The following is an 11,854-nucleotide window of genomic DNA, read 5'->3' on the forward strand; positions in this document are numbered from 1 at the left end:
AAACCGGTTTTTAAAAAACCGGTTTTCGTAAAAACCGGTTTCCGGTTTAAACCGGTAAACCGGTTCCCCAACCGGTTTTTTTGGCCATCTCTAACACCAGGGAGTGGAAAGTAAGTTGTTGAAGTTTGATGTTATTTCCTTGAGTTAATTTGTTTAGAATATATAGCATGAGCGTGGGTTCAATGATATAAAATTCTATGCATGTTCATGAATAATAGTTATGATTGTGGAGTGTGGTTTTCATTTTAGAAAGTCAAAGAGGTGAGGTGGGTGGATATGTATGTCGGTCAGAGAGAGATGGAACAAGATGAATGATGGAAAATCTTGATAAAATATATTCCTAGATTTTGAGTAGTAGGTTGGTTGTTGTCTTAATAGATGGAAATATATTTAAGTGATTATGAACAAGTGAGTAACTAAGATAGTTTTAAGATTAATAACAGGATGATTAGATATATTTTATTTCTTTTTGTGATGGCTGAATGGTAATCCGATAAAGATAAAACGCCCCTTAATCGTTAAACGTATTCATTTGTTTGTACCTCGATTACCTTTTGCAAAACTAGTACGCAAACAAATAGGAAACACTTGAAGTCTTTTTTTTTTGTATTCAATGTTTATATATTATAAAATATAATCGTATTACGTAGGATTCAAATCTTTCAAATATAGATATTCGAGTCGTTTAAAAGTATCACCAACGTTCGTATCCGTCGGATATATCCGAAAGTTCAAGAAATCAAAAGTTTTATAAATTACTTTAATGCAATGCATCCGTGCATATGCGAGCATATGCTAGACTCATTAGGATTAAACTTCACATATTTTAATCATTAAGGATCAACGTAGTGAAATCATGTTTAAAGAGTGCAGGGAAAATGGCATGATTTACGGACTGACACAGAGGGAGTCATAGGATTGAGGGAATTGTAGGCTCTTTATTTCATCAAGAACAAGGTACCATGCAACATTACGTACCTATTTTGTCAACTGTTTAGAACAAATGCAAATGCTAAAAGCCCAAATACCCCGATTTTTGGTGGTGTATGGATATATAAGCTCTACAAAACTTATAGTGCAAACAGGCAAGGAACACGCAGCCCAAGCTCGATCCCACTCGACCTCAACCTTTGTATCAGTATGCAGATGGTCTAGCAAATTAGCAGAAACCCAGAACAATGGAGGTTTCAGGATGCCCTCAACCAGATTTGGGATCCTGAGGACCCCGCTGAGATGACCATCCAGGACATACCATAAAGGAGCATCGGATCACCAGCACGTCAGGCCCACCGCCGCACTTACTCTCAGCAGGGCGGCCAATCATCATCAGGATCCGACCCTAGCTCGTCATATCATAGCCAGTTTTCTTTCGATGGGCTATACGGGCTCATTGACCAGTTCCAAACTCACACCACCACCTCTTTTGATAGGTTATTAGGACAGATTGCTGATTCTAACGCACAACGAGCCGCGGAGTACGCAGAGACGAGGAGAGAGATTCTTCAGTTGGGTGAACGCATGGATAGGCAGTGGGGACCCTTTGACCCGGAGCACCCAGGCAACTGACAAGCATCGGCCATGGTAGGTCTGGTATGGGCATGGGCATGGGTGGTAGTACTTATTTGACATTATTATTATTATTCTTGTTTGAGACAATTTCTATTTGGTTGTTTGTTTGTTTGCTACTTATTATGGTCGGGGGTTCCGAGTCATTTGACGATGGACTTATTTAGCCCGTGTACGCAGGGTATGGATGATTTCATACCCAATTTTAAGTAGTATTATGCTTTGGTTGTTTGTTGGTTGTGTGAAGTCTTTATTATTTAGGTACACTACAGGAAAACGGATGAAAAACAGGGGACGCTCTGTCGAAATATCGTTAACCCGTAGGGAAGTTCCTTTCCGTTTTACCCATCATAATATATACGACTATTATTATGAACATTTTTATGAATCTTTTCACATATAGGACAATGTGAGATTCAAGTGTGGGGTTGGGAATTCTTGACCAATTGCTTGCTCAAATAATTATAAGATTCTCTATATAAACAATTTTTTTGTAGCAAACAAAGACTATTTTTATAACAAAACCAAAAGAAAAACCAAGAAAATTTTTTAGAATAACCAACTAAAATCGACTATAACCAAAAAAGTGAAAATTGAAAAAAAAAATTAATATTGAGAATAAATTTATGAAAAATATGGCGTTTATACTCAATCCGTCAGTTACTGTGAGATAAATCTCATGCCATATAAATATTTTTTTGGAAGCTTTGAGTGAGTCATATGTTTCGTGTGATTTTGAACTTGTCACAAATGTTCATATCAAGACCGCACGAAGCGTTGTATAAAAAAGAAGGTAATATTATCACAATTCCCTCAAACCATTCTCCAAATTACAACACAATACCCAAAAAAAAAAAAAACCTTACCACTTTACTCCTCTCACCAGTAAAGTACAACACTGGTCTTTTACCGCCAGACCTTAAAGAATTGAAAATGCATTCTTTCGATTTCAATTTCTGTTTCTGCATACATTTCGCAAAACCTAGGTTGCCTGCAGAACTTAGGGAGAGAATCTTTCTCTTTAGCAATGAGGTGAGGAAAAAGTGGCGCCAAGACGAAAAAAGGCCACCACTTTGTGGAGTTTCCAAAAGCGCAAGTAAAAGAAGAGCAAAAAGATACGAACGATGTTTAGGATGCGGAAATTGGTCCCACGAAGAAAGATGTAGAAAAAGTTAAACTCCGTCTCAACATAAATATACCGAACTAATGAGGGTGGGGGCTATTAGGCTCAAAGTCGAGCGATCCATTAAAGTTGGGAGTTATGTTCAGACATGATTAAGGAAGAACTGATTCACAATCTCGACAAGACTGGTCTTGACGATCTGACCTTAAACGAGTCACTAGGTTTGTTAAAAAAATCAGCAATTGGGAGAAAGAAGCTAACAATTGAAGACATCTTAATACTCCCGAAAATCAGCAGAAGTTGTATTAACCATTCTCATCATCATTAACCTAAACCCTTGAACCACCATAAAATACCAAATCCCTACTCAAAACAAAACCAACCTATATTACCTTCTGATCAATTCAACCATTCATAAAGGTGGAGATTTGAACTTGTTACAGGCTTACTTATCAAAGGTCACAATTTGGCTAAGAGTGTTCACATGCATACATCACAGGTATGATCAGATATAAAACCGAGTGTGAGTGAACGTTGTGAGTGCGTGAAGTTTTGCATAAACAGAAGCTCATAAAAATAAATCTCCTTTTTATATATCACTACATATATCCTTATGATTTAAGGTTGGTTATTTTGTTCCCATTCTCTTGGAATTTTTTTTTTTGGATGTTTAAGCTATGGTCCTAACTTGCTGTTTCTAAAGAATATTTATAAGTAGATTGCTTGAGGACAAGCAAGGTTCAAGTGTGGGGATGTTTGATATATATAAAATTATAAATCTTTTTAGCATCAAATAATCTCTAAAAACTGCAACGTCTATCAAATAATATAGTTCAAATAGCTACTTATCATGTTAAAATGTATTTTCAGGTAAACCCAAGCCTCAAACGAAGAAACAAACGAAAAGAAAAAGAAATATCCAAGAAAACCCAAGAATACACTGAAACACACCCCCATGCTTCACTGAACACACCCCCATGCTTTCATGTGCAAGAAAAGACAAAAATCTACAAGAAAATGACAAAATACTGGACAGATGGACACGGTGTTGTACCCCAACAAGCGCGGGGTTGTGGTTACCTTTCAGAAAAGACAAATGAAATATAACAGATCACCAGAAACATGGGGTCGGCCCCATGAAGCACGCCCCCGTGGTGAGTCATCATGTACGATCTGATAGAACATTAAATTCAATTGGACACTTATACACGAGGGCGTGCCTCCTCCTACACGGGGCCGTGCCCAGTCCTCCAAACTGCCTATAAATAGAGGAGCATGCTGCACTCATTTGGTGTGCTTGAAGAAAACATTCTATACGAGTTTCACTTATAAAAACACCCACATTGCACTCTTATTGAAGATATTGTGGAGAGTTTGAAGGCTTGGAGGTCATCATCATCATCATCATCCATCACCATTGAAAAAAAGAGATTCATCCACATTTGGTTAGATTGTTCTAGTTTGATCATGTGTTTATTATCTTCATCTATTTTAATGTTCATAGCCATGCTCATTGTGATCTAAACTCCATTTACCATCTAATTTCTATGAAGAAGCTTTGTTTTACTTCATGATTATGTTGAACCAGTGATTTAGTTTGGTAAAGTACATGGTTATTTTGCAATTATCCTTTGATGAAGAAATATTTTATCACCTTAACTCAATACATCCAGGTTGATGATTAATAATCATTCATGTTTCATTCCTGTTCTTGGAGACTATAAATGGTAAAAAGAATACATTGATAACTTATACAAGATAAAACATGGATACTTATATTGTACTTAGAAATGATGAGATATAAGTTCTGATCTATTTCTCTATCTTTGATAATTATGATATAACGTCACGAGTGCTTAAGTTATCATGCTAGTTAAAGAAATCATATGTTAATGGAATGTGTATTTATAACTTAATTAAATCAACCAAGGGAGGTTGTATGAATTAACTACAATCACCTGAAGTTGTTAAAATTGGTATTTGATAAATCGAAGTCAATCCTAATCTTTCTACTTTACCAAACTACTTGTCTACTTAAATTGACATTCTCGTGGTAGTATGAGATTAAGAAATGACGGACTTGAAAATACGCATGCTACTTTCTTTTATGTCATAAAATATGTTCACTTAGAAATGAGGGACTATTCAATCATATATTATTAAGGCATGTTTATCACATGTTTATTTAATAACCATCAATGAAGAATGGAGTGGATTCTTGATATTATATGGTAACCTTCATATAATTGATTTACTCATTTAGAATTTCTCTTCTTGTCACCTATATATTATATATAAGTATTGTTATTAAAGTTTGAAAATCTACCCCAAAATAATTAAACTCTCCGATTAAAGTAAAATGAAGATTTATTATTACAAACATTTTTGTCCACGGATCGATACTTGGTTCTTACCAATACTATTTACATATACGATAGGTACACTTGTCTATTTTGTGTGTGTTTATTCTTAGTAGAAATCAGTTTTATAAATTTAAAACACGATTTTGTGCGAAAGTTAAATCTCCTCTTTTATATTTTACCACACTCAACGCATTCACATCAGCTTCCCAAATTTCTTCCACTGAAGTAAGATTAGCAGTTTTCAATACCATACTTTCAGGAATTTCTTGGTATAGTAATGCAATTGTTGTATTATTCTTTTTCTCATCGACTTCAGTCCCTGTCTTTGGTTCAACAGCTTCCATACCATGGACATTGAAGAGCACTTTGGTTTTTACCGCTTAAATGGTATAATTCATCTCGTTAAGGATCGAACACTGTAAGTCATTGATGTCCCTCCATCCTTTGTTGTTGCAACTTCCTTATCTTTCAACTGAACCATTTTATGTGTCTTCTTTTTCCCTATTCTGGAAAACTTTTCTTCCCTCAAGTAATAATCAAATCAACTATTATTTATCTCGACCCAAAATAAATGTAATCCTCCTGATTATACTTGTACAACACTTTCCAAAAACAAAGCCTGGTTCTTTGATCCACTGGTTCTGATCAATCCCGCCTTGCGTTGAAAGTCAAGCTCACCTTCTGCGTTGACAATCTATCCTGCTTTCTTGCATTGAGAATCATTCCCACCTTCTCTGCGTTGATCTCGATCAATATCACTTCGTTGATAGTCAATCCCGCTTCTTGTGTTGACAATCAATTTTCCATTCTATGTTGATCTTTAATCCCTTGACCAAAGAATTATGAACCGTTGTTTTCCTTTTTTAAACAAACTTTCCCTTGTTTTGTAATTTTGTTTTCTACTTGATAGAAAAACACAAAACAACCACCACCGCTTCCACTTTACTACCCCAGCAATATCAGCGGCCAAAAAACACCTAACCACCGCTGTTGGTTTTTCTTTCTTTACTTAAAAAATACCGTCATCCGCTACCAAAAATCATAAAATTGATTTGTTGGATTCTTAAACCAATATTATCCACAAAACTTTAATCTATTTCCAGAGAAATGCACAGAAATTTCTGTTGTTCAAGTCATGCACGAAAAACGCCCTGCCGGAAAAAACATTTTTTCGGTATTAGTCGCCAGAAAAACGGATTTCACTGAAATGCGTTGCTGCTACTTTTTCCTTTTACCGGAACTTCAATATATGAACGGAGATCACCGTTGATAACCACCGTCGTTAAAATTTCAACCGAAAAAACCCACTAGATAACGAGATGCCGGAAATTGTCGTCGAAATCCGTTGTCGTCGCCAGAAAAGGCCGCCGATGTGTTTTTTTTGCCGAAATCTTTATTTAATCTCATAAATATTCACCTCCGATCTTCAATCTTTCAATCTATCAATCAATTCGTGAAAAAACCAGATGCTCTGATACCAATTTTGGCCCAAAATTTGATCCTTGATATTTAATTGATATGATAACAAAATGAATAATAAGATATGAACAACAAACTTGTATTGATAACTTGAACTTAGGTTGATGAATTAAACGTCCTGATTGTTGCCCTTATTTATAGATTACATGAACCATTCATAAAATTGACATTTGTTCATGGAAGTTATAATCTTCCATATTGACACGTCTAGACCCTAGACTTTACGGACTTGTTTAAATATAATTAAACATACTTTTAACTAATTACACTACGACCCTTGTACTTCTTGACGACGAGTGATTAATACTAAAGATTAGTCATCCAAATTGGTAAGATTTGTTCTAATTTGATCATGTCTGTATCTATTACTTTAAAGTATAACATTATGTTTACTATCGGCTAAACTTTCATAGTATCATATTGGTTTCTAATTAATCTTATTTGAAGTTCAATAATATTGGTTAACATGTGATCGATTTATAATAAGTAAAGGTTATGTTGTAATTTAAAACTTGATGAGGAATGTTAGAATACTCTTAAATGATACCCCGAGTGCCGAGCTTGACGATAAGCCGAGAAATTGTTAGTTTTGGGAGGCCTTGGTTATAAACTTTAAAAGAGACACCAAATTCTGAGCTTGATGAAAAGCCAAGAAACTACAAATCTTGTAAGGGCTTGGTTAAGAAAAAAACATAGATCCTAATATGAGCATGGACCAAATGAAGTGTTATTAGTAATGGATCATGTTATAATGGGAATGATTGACAATGTTGTGAAAACGGATTGTTGACATTCATCCATAAAAATATGTTAATTACTTGTCAGGTGAGTGTGCAACATAACCTATTTTCAACAACTCTTGGGTGGTTATTACATGAGTTTTGTAATTGTTCAAGAGTTGTGCGGGTTAATACTTGGTAACTCAAGGTTGATCCTTTACAACTTAACTAATCTTAATTGATATTTTAAGTATAATACAAAGGTTATTTTTACTAAATATGAAGGAAAATTCACTTAGTAATTTAAGGGGTTGTCTCATCTTTAAAGTAAGTTATCTCATGAATACTTCTTATAAACCGTTTGCTTACATAAAATGATGTTTTAGTGGAGGTCATGAAGCTATGAATATCTCTTTATCTAGTTATCAAGGAATAACATGACTTAGGAATAAGGTATTATTTCCATATTTAATCACCATAGTAAGCTCATATCACATGTTTACCAATTAATTGTTAAACCAAGTTAAGAAGAGTTTTAACTAAGATGATACGCTTTTATTCTTGATCATCTCTATAAAGATATAAAAACCTAAAAAAGAATTTCTAAATTTAGGCTTTTAATTTTTTTTTAAAATTTACTTGTCAAAATAAAACTACTATGAGGTTTACTTCTGGTTAAAATAAATACAACGATTCAGTAGTAAAAATCAAACAAATGTGTCGGTGGATCGATACTTGGTTCTTACTTATACTTTACTACGTATATGATAGGTACTCTTGCCTATTTGTGTGTGTTTTTGTTAAGATAATAATCAATTTTATAATTCATAACTCGACGTTATGTGAAACAAACTATTGAAAAACTTAACAAACTTTTTCTACCCTATCCACATGACACCAAATATCCACATCTCAGATCAACCAAATCGTTTTTTATTCTCGTTTAATGCTAAATTCTTCTTTAAACGACCCCAATCACTAAAATTAAGGTCCAATCAATATAATCTATAATATGATATTGTAAAATTTCCCACATTCATTTCTTGTTGCACAATCCCAAATTTTTAGATTAATTGACTTGATTTGGTCATAATTTCTTTATTCGATTTCCTAAAAGTGTTATTATCAAACAAACGAATTGGGAGTGTTATACTTAATCAAAATTCATTCCTAAACCCTATGATAATCTGCAAACATTAGCTTCCATCTTATTTTCATGCTTGCGGTATTCCATTGGTGTTCTTCTTCAATAATCTTTGTTCTTCGGTTTGACTTTCAAGCTTCGAGACCCTTTAAGCTCGATTATCTCCTAATTCTAATCATTATTTGGGTAAGTCGTCTTCTGTATTTTTGTATATTTTCATCCACTTAACACAATCTCTCAATCAATGTCTAGGATTGAGGGAGTTTTGGTGGTCAATTTGATCCCGACCCTTTTAAGGGCATAATAGTCAAATCCTTTGACTATATGATTTCTCTATCTTCTGGTCATAACTAACTTTCGGGCCAGAAGATTTTTTTTTCACCATGAAATATTGAGTGTACTGGTCAGAATCTGACTCCCAAATAAAATTTTGGATTCTGGCCAGTACCAGCTCGCTTAAATATTAAATGTTTCATAACTAGAGTTTTACATGTTCGTTTAACCTGATTCAAGTTGCATTATTCTCGGTTGTTAATTCTAGTTTAGTGTCTCAAAGTTCCATATCAATTCATGTTGGATCAGTCTATTATTCATATTTTATTGTTTAGTTCAACAATCAATAAGTTAAGTAATCATTCCCCTATTTTACCGCTTTTAAAACCTTTTTGTGGACTTTATGCGTACTTATTTATATTTTCATACTACATATTATTCTTACTAACAAATCATAGTTATTGTGTTGTTTTCAATTAAATGCTTATTTGTATTTGCTTACTTACTTATTTGTTTAATTCTAGCATTTGAAGAGGTCCATCATTTATTCTAGCATACTCATTGATAATGTCTTAGTAGCCAAAGCCCAATTCGCTAGGCAATGGTTAACCGACACCCTTAGTTGCATTTATTTTTTCTTAGTAGCCAAAGCCCGATTCACTAGGCAATGGTCAAACAACATCTATTATTTGCTCATTATTTAATTGTTGATACTCACAATATTGATTTGCAGTTTTTTTTCATATATTATAGTTCGTGTTAAAAACTGGTAATCACTTAGTCAACCTCGTGTTGACAAACACACACATACCCACACATATATACACACACATACACATACACACACACACATATATATATATATATATTGCTCGCATATTGAAGGCTATCATATGATGTGAAGCGAAGGTGAAGATCATTTAGAAAAGACCATAGGCTATTTAATGAAAAGATAAAGTGCTATAGATTATTTAAGTTGGATTATTTGTTTTGAGAAATTGTTTTCTTTTGGAATTATTTTTGTAATTGTTGAAACATTGTGTACTTGATTTGAAATTTGAAATAAATAACTTGGTTATTGTCATAAATTGTAAGATAGTGTCTTATGAGCTGTGAACCAACGATTCGTGCCCCGCCGTAGGTTGGGTGTGACAGATTGCGAATGAACTCATCCAATGCTTAAGAAATTAATGAATGTATTCAAACCTTCAAATTCAAAGCCTAGACGGTACACCAAACCAAAACCATACCAATTCAACATCAAATCCACATCAATCCACTCGCTATCAAACTACAAACACTCCAAATCAAAATCCGCACACGACCAAACCCCAAAATCTTACCACAAATCATACAATGTTGACTAATAAAATTCAAACACCAATGTTCAAAATATTGTAGACTCCCGCTCAAATCCAAATCAAATTAATTTGAACAATTCAGTTCAATTAAATAAATCCAGACCTAATTGCAATCCATTCGAACAATCCTTGATTCAAATTACACTTAATTATCAATTCAATTGCTCTAAGTTGATTAATATTCAGTCTATATAAATTTCATACAAGTTGTTCAATCAAATCGTCTAAGACACAGTCAATTATCCTAATCTAGTTCAACAATTCAACCAATCAGATATCTAGAAAGCTTTGATACCACTTGAGGAGTCATTTAATCATCTTGATTCCAATACTTAAGTATCTAGTCATATGATTTGATCGATGTTAGATGATTAGGGTTACGGTGTGTGTATGTGGGTGTATTGAGAGAATAATCGAGCAGAGTAACGAGCCTAAAGTTAAACAAATAAGCAGACTGTTGTTATAAATGAAATAGTTTACAACCTATACATAGACGATCACTCATTCGCTATGCATTAGTGAATGAGCCACATTCGCTAGACATTCCCCTAGCTGATGGCCTAATATTTAACCTCATGTTCGCTAACATTCCCTAGCGAATGAGGAATCAAAATTGTATTCATTCGCTATATATTCCATAGTGAATGAATCTTTACATTAATTGCAAACTAGTCCCTATACATTAAACTATTACAAAAACGAGACGACTATAGATGTATCAACACGGAACCATACCCAATTTGTACCCGATAATACTAAAATACTAGAATTGGAAACTACCCGAAATATATCCCCAAAAAGTCTAGCCCCTAAAAAACCCAATCTATACCCGAAAAAACTCAAATATAGGTTTTTCAATACCCGAAAATAGGGTATTCAAATACCCAGTTTTAGTATGCCCAGTTCTATACCCGATCTGAACCCGATGCATGGGTATGGCATTTAGAGACAATTCTCGGACCCGAACCTGACCCGGTAATGACCAACACCTGATTTTCCAATACCCGGTCATACCCGAGCATGCTTCCATACCCAGAACAAAGTATTAGAAAAACCCGATCGGTGCACCTCTACTCTACTCCACATCCTCCATGCTTGATTTGAAATATCAAAATTTATTTTTAACTATTTTCTTGTTTCTCACTTCAGAATAGATAATATTTGTTTTATACGATGAAGCTAAAAATATCATATCGTTGTTTCATTATTATACAAAAAGTATCGTGTTATATCAACAACTATAATTTATAATGAGATGGGTTAATGCTGTGTTGTTGGATCTGTTGTTTATGCGCTTACTAAAAATGAGATGGAATCGATGTTGTCTATCTATTTCTCGAAACACAAATGGAATTTAACTCAGGTATTATTATTATATATATATATATATATATATATATTAAAACACAACTTTCATGAGCAATGGATGTTGTACCCTTTGATTCCTATGTTGTACACCACCTCAACCTTCCTTATTCATTACAAGCCCGTGTTCGATCCATGTTCTCCATGCCTTTAGATTTTCTTTCACATGCCACCTGGCCCCTGTATGGACGCGTGTTGTCGTCTGGTCGTATCTTGCAGGCCCACTGCGTCGGTGTATTGGGGGTATTTTGAGGTTCAATTGTTTGATCTGATTTCGTCACCCATTGACGTAACTAGGTAACAATTCTTATTTATGTTCCTTTATTGTTGTATGTGTTTGCTTAATTTGATTCACGATTATTGTTTAGCTGCAATTTATGAATTAGGTTGTTTATTTGGGTGCTGTTTTTGTGATCGAACAATTGGTATTATTCGTTTAATCATTTTCTTTAATCGAATTA

This window comes from Bidens hawaiensis, unplaced genomic scaffold, assembly GCF_021521415.1.
Source record: "Bidens hawaiensis isolate Kalapana, Puna unplaced genomic scaffold, B.hawaiensis_p1.1 tig00000097_1, whole genome shotgun sequence".
NCBI lineage: Eukaryota > Viridiplantae > Streptophyta > Magnoliopsida > Asterales > Asteraceae > Bidens > Bidens hawaiensis.